Below are 12,330 nucleotides of genomic sequence, written 5' to 3'. Positions count from 1 at the left end.
CATAGCAGGCTTGGAGGACGCGTTGTCCGCTGTCCGTCCAGTATTCCTGGAGTGCAGACTAAACGGCAGCGTAGATAATCGGCATGGCATGGTGATGATATTGCGCAAAGCAAAGACGATGGTCAGGTGCTGTTCGACTGTTCCTGCCACCCCGAGATGTGAAGGGTTCGTCAGACGGCTGGGATTTAAGCAGGCTTGGTGGGGCGTTTTCCGCTGTCCGTCCAGAATTCCAGGAGTGGAGACGAAATGGCAGCATTGATAATCGGCATGGGATGGTGATGATACTGCGCAAAGCAAAGACGATGGTCAGGTGCTGTTCGACTGTTCCTGCCACCCCGAGATGTGAAGGGTTCGTCAAACGGCTGGGATTTAAGCAGGCTTGGTGGGGCGTTGTCCGCTGTCCATCCAGAATTCCAGGAGTGCAGACGAAACGGCAGCGTAGATAATCGGCATGGCATAGTGATGATACTGCGCAAAGCAAAGACGATGGTCAGGTGCTGTTCGATTGTTCCTGCCACCCCGAGATGTGAAGGGTTCGTCAGACGGCTGGAAATTAAGCAGGCTTGGTGGGGCGTTTTCCGCTGTCCGTACAGAATTGCAGGAGTGGAGACGAAACGGCAGCGTAGATAATCGGCATGGCATGGTGATGATACTGCGCAAAGCAAAGACGATGGTCAGGTGCTGTTCGACTGTTCCTGCCACCCCGAGATGTGAAGGGTTCGTCAGACGGCTGGGATTTAAGCAGGCTTGGTGGGGCGTTGTCCGCTGTCCGTCCAGAATTCCAGGAGTGCAGACGAAACGGCAGCGTAGATAATCGGCATGGCATGGTGATGATACTGCGCAAAGCAAAGACGATGGTCAGGTGCTGTTCGACTGTTCCTGCCACCCCGAGATGTGAAGGGTTCGTCAGACGGCTGGAATTTAAGCAGGCTTGGTGGGGCGTTGTCCGCTGTCCATCCAGAATTCCGGGAGTGCAGACGAAACGGCAGCGTAGATAATCGGCATGGCATGGTGATGATACTGCGCAAAGCAAAGACGATGGTCAGGTGCTGTTCGACTGTTCCTGCCACCCCGAGATGTGAACGGTTCGTCAGACGGTTGGAATTTAAGCAGGCTTGGTGGGGCGTTTTCCGCTGTCCGTCCAGAATTCCAGGAGTGCAGACGAAACGGCAGCGTAGATAATCGGCATGACATGGTGATGATACTGTGCAAAGCAAAGACGATGGTCAGGTGCTGTTCGACTGTTCCTGCCACCCCGAGATGTGAACGGTTCGTCAGACGGCTGGAATTAAAGCAGGCTTGGTGGGGTGTTGTCCGCTGTCCGTCCAGAATTCCAGGAGTGCAGACGAAACAGCAGCGTAGATAATCGGCATGGCATGGTGATGATACTGCGCAAAGCAAAGACGATGGTCAGGTGCTGTTCGACTGTTCCTGCCACCCCGAGATGTGAAGGGTTCGTCAGACGGCTGGAATTTAAGCAGGCTTGGTGGGGCGTTTTCCGCTGTCCGTCCAGAATTCCAGGAGTGCAGACGAAACGGCAGCGTAGATAATCGGCATGGCATGGTGATGATACTGCGCAAAGCAAAGACGATAGTCAGGTGCTGTTCGACTGTTCCTGCCACCCCGAGATGTGAAGGGTTCGTCAGACGGCTGTAATTTAAGCAGGCTTGGTGGGGCGTTGTCCGCTGTCCATCCAGAATTCCAGGAGTGCGGACGAAACGGCAGCGTAGATAATCGGCATGGCATGGTGATGATACTGCGCAAAGAAAAGAGGATGGTCAGGTGCTGTTCGACTGTTCCTGCCACCCCGAGATGTGAAGGGTTCGTCAGACGGCTGGGATTTAAGCAGGCTTGGTGGGGCGTTTTCCGCTGTCCGTCCAGAATTCCAGGAGTGGAGACGAAATGGCAGCGTTGATAATCGGCATGGGATGGTGATGATACTGCGCAAAGCAAAGACGATGGTCAGGTGCTGTTCGACTGTTCCTGCCACCCCGAGATGTGAAGGGTTCGTCAGACGGCTGGGATTTAAGCAGGCTTGGTGGGGCGTTGTCCGCTGTCCATCCAGAATTCCAGGAGTGCAGACGAAACGGCAGCGTAGATAATCGGCATGGCATAGTGATGATACTGCGCAAAGCAAAGACGATGGTCAGGTGCTGTTCGATTGTTCCTGCCACCCCGAGATGTGAAGGGTTCGTCAGACGGCTGGAAATTAAGCAGGCTTGGTGGGGCGTTTTCCGCTGTCCGTACAGAATTGCAGGAGTGGAGACGAAACGGCAGCGTAGATAATCGGCATGGCATGGTGATGATACTGCGCAAAGCAAAGACGATGGTCAGGTGCTGTTCGACTGTTCCTGCCACCCCGAGATGTGAAGGGTTCGTCAGACGGCTGGGATTTAAGCAGGCTTGGTGGGGCGTTGTCCGCTGTCCGTCCAGAATTCCAGGAGTGCAGACGAAACGGCAGCGTAGATAATCGGCATGGCATGGTGATGATACTGCGCAAAGCAAAGACGATGGTCAGGTGCTGTTCGACTGTTCCTGCCACCCCGAGATGTGAAGGGTTCGTCAGACGGCTGGAATTTAAGCAGGCTTGGTGGGGCGTTGTCCGCTGTCCATCCAGAATTCCGGGAGTGCAGACGAAACGGCAGCGTAGATAATCGGCATGGCATGGTGATGATACTGCGCAAAGCAAAGACGATGGTCAGGTGCTGTTCGACTGTTCCTGCCACCCCGAGATGTGAACGGTTCGTCAGACGGTTGGAATTTAAGCAGGCTTGGTGGGGCGTTTTCCGCTGTCCGTCCAGAATTCCAGGAGTGCAGACGAAACGGCAGCGTAGATAATCGGCATGACATGGTGATGATACTGTGCAAAGCAAAGACGATGGTCAGGTGCTGTTCGACTGTTCCTGCCACCCCGAGATGTGAACGGTTCGTCAGACGGCTGGAATTAAAGCAGGCTTGGTGGGGTGTTGTCCGCTGTCCGTCCAGAATTCCAGGAGTGCAGACGAAACAGCAGCGTAGATAATCGGCATGGCATGGTGATGATACTGCGCAAAGCAAAGACGATGGTCAGGTGCTGTTCGACTGTTCCTGCCACCCCGAGATGTGAAGGGTTCGTCAGACGGCTGGAATTTAAGCAGGCTTGGTGGGGCGTTTTCCGCTGTCCGTCCAGAATTCCAGGAGTGCAGACGAAACGGCAGCGTAGATAATCGGCATGGCATGGTGATGATACTGCGCAAAGCAAAGACGATAGTCAGGTGCTGTTCGACTGTTCCTGCCACCCCGAGATGTGAAGGGTTCGTCAGACGGCTGTAATTTAAGCAGGCTTGGTGGGGCGTTGTCCGCTGTCCATCCAGAATTCCAGGAGTGCGGACGAAACGGCAGCGTAGATAATCGGCATGGCATGGTGATGATACTGCGCAAAGAAAAGAGGATGGTCAGGTGCTGTTCGACTGTTCCTGCCACCCCGAGATGTGAAGGGTTCGTCAGACGGCTGGAATTTAAGCAGGCTTGGTGGGGCGTTTTCCGCTGTCCGTCCAGAATTCCAGGAGTGCAGACGAAACGGCAGCGTAGATAATCGGCATGGCATGGTGATGATACTGCGCAAAACAAAGACGATGGTCAGGTGCTGTTCGACTGTTCCTGCCACCCCGACATGTGAAGGGTTCGTCAGACGGTTGGAATTTAAGCAGGCTTGGTGGGGCGTTTTCCGCTGTCCGTCCAGAATTCCAGGAGTGCAGACGAAACGGCAGCGTAGATAATCGGCATGACATGGTGATGATACTGTGCAAAGCAAAGACGATGGTCAGGTGCTGTTCGACTGTTCCTGCCACCCCGAGATGTGAAGGGTTCGTCAGACGGCTGGAATTTAAGCAGGCTTGGTGGGGCGTTGTCCGATGTCCGTCCAGAATTCCAGGAGTGCAGACGAAACAGCAGCGTAGATAATCGGCATGGCATGGTGATGATACTGCGCAAAGCAAAGACGATGGTCAGGTGCTGTTCGACTGTTCCTGCCACCCCGAGATGTGAAGGGTTCGTCAGACGGCTGGAATTTAAGCAGGCTTGGTGGGGCGTTTTCCGCTGTCCGTCCAGAATTCCAGGAGTGCAGACGAAACGGCAGCGTAGATAATCGGCATGGCATGGTGATGATACTGCGCAAAGCAAAGACGATGGTCAGGTGCTGTTCGACTGTTCCTGCCACCCCGAGATGTGAAGGGTTCGTCAGACGGCTGGAATTTAAGCAGGCTTGGTGGGGCGTTGTCCGCTGTCCATCCAGAATTCCAGGAGTGCGGACGAAACGGCAGCGTAGATAATCGGCATGGCATGGTGATAATACTGCGCAAAGAAAAGACGATGGTCAGGTGCTGTTCGACTGTTCCTGCCACCCCGAGATGTGAAGGGTTCGTCAGACGGCTGGAATTTAAGCAGGCTTGGTGGGGCGTTTTCCGCTGTCCGTCCAGAATTCCAGGAGTGCAGACGAAACGGCAGCGTACATAATCGGCATGGCATGGTGATGATACTGCGCAAAGCAAAGACGATGGTCAGGTGCTGTTCGACTGTTCCTGCCACCCCGAGATGTGAAGGGTTCGTCAGACGGCTCGAATTTAAGCAGGCTTGGTGGGGCGTTGTCCGCTGTCCATCCAGAATTCCGGGAGTGCGGACGAAACGGCAGCGTAGATAATCGGCATGGCATGGTGATGATACTGCGCAAAGCAAAGACGATGGTCAGGTGCTGTTCGACTGTTCCTGCCACCCCGAGATGTGAAGGGTTCGTCAGACGGCTGGAATTTAAGCAGGCTTGGTGGGGCGTTTTCCGCTGTCCGTCCAGAATTCCAGGAGTGCAGACGAAACGGCAGCGTAGATAATCGGCATGGCATGGTGATGATACTGCGCGAAGCAAAGACGATGGTCAGGTGCTGTTCGACTGTTCCTGCCACCCCGAGATGTGAAGGGTTCGTCAGACGGCTGGAATTTAAGCAGGCTTGGTGAGGCGTTTTCCGCTGTCCGTGCAGAATTGCAGGAGTGGAGACGAAACGGCAGCGTAGATAATCGGCATGGCATGGTGATGATACTGCGCAAAGCAAAGACGATGGTCAGGTGCTGTTCGACTGTTCCTGCCACCCCGAGATGTGAAGGGTTCGTCAGACGGCTGGAATTTAAGCAGGCTTGGTGGGGCGTTTTCCGCTGTCCGTGCAGAATTCCAGGAGTGCAGACGAAACGGCAGCGTAGATAATCGGCATGGCATGGTGATGATACTGCGCAAAGCAAAGACGATGGTCAGGTGCTGTTCGACTGTTCCTGCCACCCCGAGATGTGAAGGGTTCGTCAGACGGTTGGAATTTAAGCAGGCTTGGTGGGGCGTTTTCCGCTGTCCGTCCAGAATTCCAGGAGTGCAGACGAAACGGCAGCGTAGATAATCGGCATGGCATGGTGATGATACTGCGCAAAGCAAAGACGATGGTCAGGTGCTGTTCGACTGTTCCTGCCACCCCGAGATGTGAAGGGTTCGTCAGACGGCTGGAATTTAAGCAGGCTTGGTGGGGCGTTGTCCGCTGTCCATCCAGAATTCCGGGAGTGCAGACGAAACGGCAGCGTAGATAATCGGCATGGCATGGTGATGATACTGCGCAAAGCAAAGACGATGGTCAGGTGCTGTTCGACTGTTCCTGCCACCCCGAGATGTGAAGGGTTCGTCAGACGGCTGGAATTTAAGCAGGCTTGGTGGGGCGTTTTCCGCTGTCCGTCCAGAATTCCAGGAGTGCAGACGAAACGGCAGCGTAGATAATCGGCATGGCATGGTGATGATACTGCGCAAAGCAAAGACGATGGTCAGGTGCTGTTCGACTGTTCCTGCCACCCCGAGATGTGAAGGGTTCGTCAGACGGCTGGGATTTAAGCAGGCTTGTTGGGGCGTTGTCCGCTGTCCGTCCAGAATTCCAGGAGTGCAGACGAAACGGCAGCGTAGATAATCGGCATGGCATGGTGACGATACTGCGCAAAGCAAAGACGATGGTCAGGTGCTGTTCGACTGTTCCTGCCACTGTCTCTGCTGCCCGAGGTGCGAGACGGATTGATTATTCAGCGGGAACACTTGTTTTTGTTTCCTCTATAAGCTGGCTGCGTTGGTTCGAAAACTTCAGATTTGCATTCAAATTTGTGCCTGCGAAAAACGAACTGGCATGTCGTCAGTCCTCCCTTCCTAACACCGTCAGCAGTAGTTTGAAGGCACATGTCGTCACCGGAGCTATAATAGACCTCTACGGACCTTCGTCATCAGCGCACGACTTCAGGCAGCAAGGTCCAGTACCGAGGCGGCTCTAATCGGGAGGGGAGATGGGGTGGGGGAACGCTCGACACATGCAGATCTGGCTCAGGAGCGAAAGTGATTAATTTTGCTCCCCGAGGCATGTCCTTGTGATATCACGTTTTTTGCACCTGGGGCAGGTCTATTCCAGAAAGTTGCTTGAAACCGCTGAGGGGGATCAACGTGGGAAATGCAGAAAAAGTCCAAGGTTTTCAGCCAGCTTAAATTGCTGACGTTAACATTATGCACATCGTATCCGAGTTGTCCATCCTTATTTACCATGTTTATTGTGCCTTAGAAACTTCAGATGCCTGGCGCCTGGTTCAACTTCTTTAGCCGGCATCGCACCAGTTAGAGGATTCATCATCATCAGCAGCCGCTTGACTACACCGACTGCTGGGCAAAGGCCTCTCACATGTCTCCCCTATTAACCCTGTTCTTTGCCAGCCGCGCCTACCATATGCCTGCAAACTTTTAAATCTCATCCACCCACCTTACCTTCTGCCGCCCCCTGCTATGCTTGCCTTGTCTTACCCCCGTATTCACAAACTGGCCTTACCTTTACCTTACCTTAACGCGAAGGGCGCCTTTCAGAAAGGTTACTGAAAGTTAAAGGTAAGGGAAAGGCCAAGCTGTGTTTGAGAAAGCCACCTTTCGGCAGCCTTACGAAAAGTGCCTTTACCCCCAGAAGTAAGAGGTATGGTAACGAGGCTAAAGAAATAATAATGCTTGTCGCATCAGTGGATGTACTGATGACTTGTTTCGTATACTATAGAAAGCAGTTAAACATATACTGGAGCGGTCATAATCATTCAGTAGACGATATTAACTAGCCTGACTCAAATTTTTACGCATGTTTCCTCTTGGTCTAGCCACAGTGATAGGCAGCCGTCGATACAAGAAGCTTTGTTGAGTCGACGTCGGTGTTTGTTTATTTTCGTGTGCCTCGATCGTGGTGTCTTGTGCTTGTGGGCGTTTGTTGTTTTGGGCTGAGCATCAGAAATGTACCTTTTCTGAGGATTGTTGGCCAATACGGAGATGCTGGTAGAAGTTACAACTGCGATACAAGGAAACTTCATCCCATAGCCGCTTTGCTGCTGCTGCTGCTGCTGCTGCTGCTGCTGCTGCTGCTGCCTTGTGCGGCTCGGCCTTGGTTTCTGCAAGATCCACTGCTGAAGGCGTCGCGGAAATCGTGCATATCTTATTATGGGACGGGTTCTCAGTGAAGGGGGGACGAGAGTAGTATTTTTATTATAGCGCTGGCCTGTTCCGAAGCGCCCTCAGCTACGGCATCGATGCGAAACTAGCTAGGCTTAGTGACGAGTAGGGCAGTCAGGAAGCAGCGTAGTCCGTCGCCCGGCGCGCCCGTAGGCGGTGTCGCTGCCGGAAGGTGGGCTCTTGTGCAGGCATGCTGCCATTGCTCGAATATTGCAGACAGACTTTCCGATAGCATGGCTGTTTTGTTTTTTCTGGTGCGAACGTGAAGTACACCAAGCCGGCTGGCCGGCCGGCCTAGCTGAATCCCGTGCGCCGGCGTCAAAAAATGAGCTGTTCTTGACGTAAATAATAAAACATAGGATAGAAAAATGTCAACAATGTATCATTTTTTGGAGTACTGGCCAATACTGAGTTGCTGGTAAAAGTGACAACTGAGATGCGAGCAAATTTCTTGCGAGAACCGCCTCGCAGCTTCCGTTGGCCCGCCGTTGCTGTCCGGCTCGCTTGGCGTCCGCCAGCTCCGGTGCCGAAGGCGTCGTGCAAATCGGCCATATTTTTAGTTTATTGCGAGATGTAGCTGTTGACAGCAGAGTGATATAAATTGTGCGCCATTATTACAGCGCAGGCGACTTCCGAAGCGCTGTGCGCTGCTGCATTGATGCGAAACATGATGCGAAACCTATACCCTGCAGGCTATAGGCCTAGCGGCGATCAGGGCAGCTGGGCGCAGTTCGTAGCGCGGCGTGCCCGCGGGTGGTGCTGTAGCTGAAAGCTGGCTACTTGCTCATGCATGCTTTGTCGCTGCTCGACGATAGCAGGCAGTCTTTCTGATAATATAGATGTTTTGTCTTTTCTGGTGCGAACTTCAAAGCGTGACACCGGCCGTGGGCAGCGCTTGAGCCGAGCTGCGCATCGATGCTTGCCGATCGGTGTTTCCCTGCTTGCAGTGGGGCGGCAGTTCGCAAGCGGCGACCAGCGCGGCGCACCGACGAAGTTTTCGCACATGTCTCTCCTGCTTTAGTTTTTGCATATCTTCGGTTCGGGGAAACTTGACCAGTGCCGGAAACAATGTTGCTACGATTACGGCGGATACAATCGATACCACCGGTAAAGATACATCGACATCGACAGGGTAGCCAACAACTTGGAAAGTTCCCGCACCGTAAAAGCGAAGGGTGGTAAGCAGTCGCAGCGGCACGGGGCAACCTCGTCCGTTAGGGCAGCGGTGCAGCGGCAGCACAGACAAGAGTTCCAGCACGGCAGGCTTCGAAAAGCGGCACCTCGCGAGAAGCTCATCGTCGAACAGCTCCATCGGGCACTGGCGATCCCTCAGCACTCGCCGTGCCGGCTTCGCGCGATGGGGCACCTGATCGATTTCTTCCATTAACTCTGTGAACTTGATAAATCAGAAAAGCGGTCGCCGATCGTACTCGGTTGCCATGTTGAATTGACGAAAGGAGCTGCTAAAGGTAGGCCAGGGGCTACATTTGCGACGCGCTCTTTCCGAGGCCGAAAGGGCGGCTAAAGGTGCAGTTTAAGGGAAAGGTTGGTTTCTGAAACCCGGAAAGGAGCCGTAAAGGTAAGGACCTCGAATGGGAAGGTAAAGGTCGGTTTGTGAATACGGTGGTTAGAATCCACTCCGTTACCCTTACGGAGCAGCGGTTATCTTGTCTTCGCATTACATCCCCTGCCGAAGCCCATTTCTTCCTCTTGATTTCGACTAGGATGTCATAAACCCGCATTTGAATTCCCTCACCCACTCTGCCCGCTTCCGTTACACCTATCATTTTTCTTTCGATGGCTCGCTGCATTGTCCTTAACTTAAGCGGCACCCTTTTCGTTGATCCACATTTTGCTTGGTCGGTGAGTACCGGTAAGATACAACTGTTGTACACTTTTCTCTTGAGGGATATTAGTAAACTGCCATTCATGATCCGAGAGAACCTGCCATATGCGCTCCACCCCATTCTTATCCTTCTAGTTATTTCCCTCTCATGATCCGGAAAAGCTGTCACTACCTGCCCCAAGTAGACGTATTTCTTTACCACTTCCAGCACCTTGCTGCCAATTGTGAACTGCTACACAACATGAACTGGTGTGCGAGTACGTCAGACATGGTTCTTGTAAACCAGCGCAACGGCTCGAAGCCAAACTAGGAAGGGACAAAACACAGCGCTGAACTAACTACAGAATGGTTTTATTCAGGACACCAGGGCTTAAATAGGCGCTGGTATCGCAGAAAAACAAAAAATACAGATAAAACATCAAGTTCCACAGGCGAATCATTGTGAGGATGCGAAAGCTTTGCCGATGCACGTAATCTAGGACATCAAGAATCCGTGCTCTTTCTTCGAGACAGACCCGCCGCGGTGGCTCAGTGGTTAGAGCGCTCGGCTACTGATCCGGAGTTCCCGGGTTCGAACCCGACCGCGGCGGCTGCGTTTTTATGGAGGCAAAACGCTAAGGCGCCTGTGTGCTGTGCGATGTCAGTGCACGTTAAAGATCCCCAGGTGGCCGAAATTATTCCGGAGCCCTCCACTACGGCACCTCTTCCTTTCTTTTCTTAGCCCCTCCTTTGTCCCTTCCCTTACGGCGTGGTTCAGGTGTCCGCCGATATATGAGACAGATACTGCGCCATTTCCTTTCCCCAAAAACCGGTTATTATTATTATTCTTCGAGATAGCAACAGAAGGGGTGCTTATGCATTCCGTACCTATCCTCATGATCTCTGATGCCTCAATTATCTTCCTGGTAAGGTGGTCTTTGCTTTTTGCTGCAATTTTACTGTTCTCGAACATTGGTCGGCATGAACAGTCACGGCCATGAATCCTGATATGGCGGACGGCATTTTTCACATTATTGTTATGATCCTTAAGTCTTCCATTTAAACAACGACCAGTTTGGCCAGCGTACGATCCACCACAGGACAAACGGATTGAATAGACAAGTTGTCTCGGCACTGAACATATTTATTCTCATGCTTCGTGCACGCAGGAACATCGCGACATGTCTTCTCAGGCTGATTTACAAGCGCGCATAAGGTCCTCAATTTAACAGGTGCTGAAGAAACATCTACTCCAGCTCGTTTTCCTATTCTTTTCAGATTGTGGGATATAATATGAATGTATGGGATGACGGATACATTTTTTCTTTGTCTGACGTGGTTGAAAGTACACTGTAAAAAAAAAATGCTCCGCAGTACAGAGAAACCCGCTGGTAATGCGTTGCCGGAGGGTTTTCCGCAACATGAGGTACGGACTAAATGTCAGAAACAGAGACTCCGTATGACGACTGTCACATTCTTGGTAACGGAAAGTTACGCCATGCTATGCACGAGACCGAAATCGTTTTTTCACAACGAATGCTTATGTTTTGTTCTTATTGAAGTTTCCGCAATGTGTATGCATACGTCCTCCGTTCACTCGGAAGTCGTTTCATCTAGAGCGGAAATTATCTGTATTGTAATTATGTACTTTCTGTAGTACATGAACATGCGTCTTCGTATAGCTTCTGCCCGCAGTGTTCACTGCAGATAAAGCCGTCCAGGTGCCGAAGAAATAAGTATTATGTACAAGGCTTTCCTTTACGCATATTATGTAGTGCATACATACAAAGAATGCAGCTTAGAATGAAAGAGTGGTAGTGTTTGAGTGAGTACAAGTACATACGTTTTATTTTCATGGCAAACTACACACATTGTTGTCGGATCCATCTGAAAAGCATAAAAAAAATCCGCATTTAGGGGTCACACAACACTAAATATAAATTTCACAAATACATTTCAATTATCCGCTATTGAACAATCGGCTTTCGTAGAAGCTCTCAAAAGCCATTCACCGAGAACCAACCTGTTATAATTTATTGCCCAAAATTCATTTCTCATAACAGTAAACAGTAAAAACCACAGGTCCAGAAAGAAGCAGACAAAATGCGCTTTCCCGGGCGGCACTGTGCGCATGAAAGTCTTTACAGTTGCTTATCATTTTGTGCAAATAGAAAGTAGCTCAGGATGGGGGCCAGATGCAATTCAATGCAGGTGCCTTTCTGTACATAGTACTAAATGCACAACTTAGCGAGCAAGGAACATTGGTAACATATGAAAAAGGTGGGAGACGCTTGCCGAATTTATCGTCCATCCAATTTGTTATAGGCAAGACAAGACGAAGCGAAAGTCCCGCACTCAGTTTATATCCAGTTCCCGGGCATGCCCGTTGCGGCAGATTATGACGCTTTTTATTATGACACAAACTTGGAATACGGCCCCAGGAAGCACACTTCCCCAAAACCGCATGTTTTCACTCATAGCTTCCATTATCTCAGCATGTGCAAGAAAATGTACTAATATCTGATGTCAGTGAAAATGCAGTCACACGTACCGGAAGCAGCTCACTAAGGCATTCCAATATCTCTGCAGTGTGCCCCACAAGGAACGGATGCTCAAGTTTCAAAAAAGGGCTCTTGGCAGAAATTTAACCAAAGGCCGTTGCCATGTGAACCTTTTCAAAATGATGACCCAGAAAGACGAAGTGTCCTCATGTGTCTGATGCAAAAGAAGGATGAAGGCATGAGTCTTTCTGCTTTTTGAACAGCTGTGATAAGTGTTTTACTGGTACTGCTTGGTGCAGCTTCAGTCTCCTTCTTGACATTTTGTGAAATAATTATATATCTGCGAAAGATCTCGCTAGCAAACATTTTGGCACTAATGGAGAAGCAAAAAGACCCATGTCCTAGGCCTTTTTTGTGACACTAAAGGAAGGCTTGCATTTTAGAGTCATTGATTACGAAGAGGTCCATGTGGCAACAAACTTTGA

The 12,330-nt window shown here is 51.2% G+C and overlaps 1 protein-coding gene across 1 annotated transcript in view; it reads left to right on the top strand.

Annotated features, from left to right (window-relative positions):
• LOC144108596 (RCC1 domain-containing protein 1-like) overlaps nucleotides 1-12,330 on the top strand; it is a 152,635-nt gene that overhangs the window by 34,327 nt on the left and 105,978 nt on the right. The gene's annotated exons all lie outside the window — the stretch shown is intronic.

This window comes from Amblyomma americanum, chromosome 1 (genome assembly GCF_052857255.1).
Source record: "Amblyomma americanum isolate KBUSLIRL-KWMA chromosome 1, ASM5285725v1, whole genome shotgun sequence".
Classification (NCBI taxonomy): domain Eukaryota; kingdom Metazoa; phylum Arthropoda; class Arachnida; order Ixodida; family Ixodidae; genus Amblyomma; species Amblyomma americanum.
Note: the sequence above shows the minus strand (reverse complement) of the source record. Positions and strands in the feature narration are given on the sequence as shown.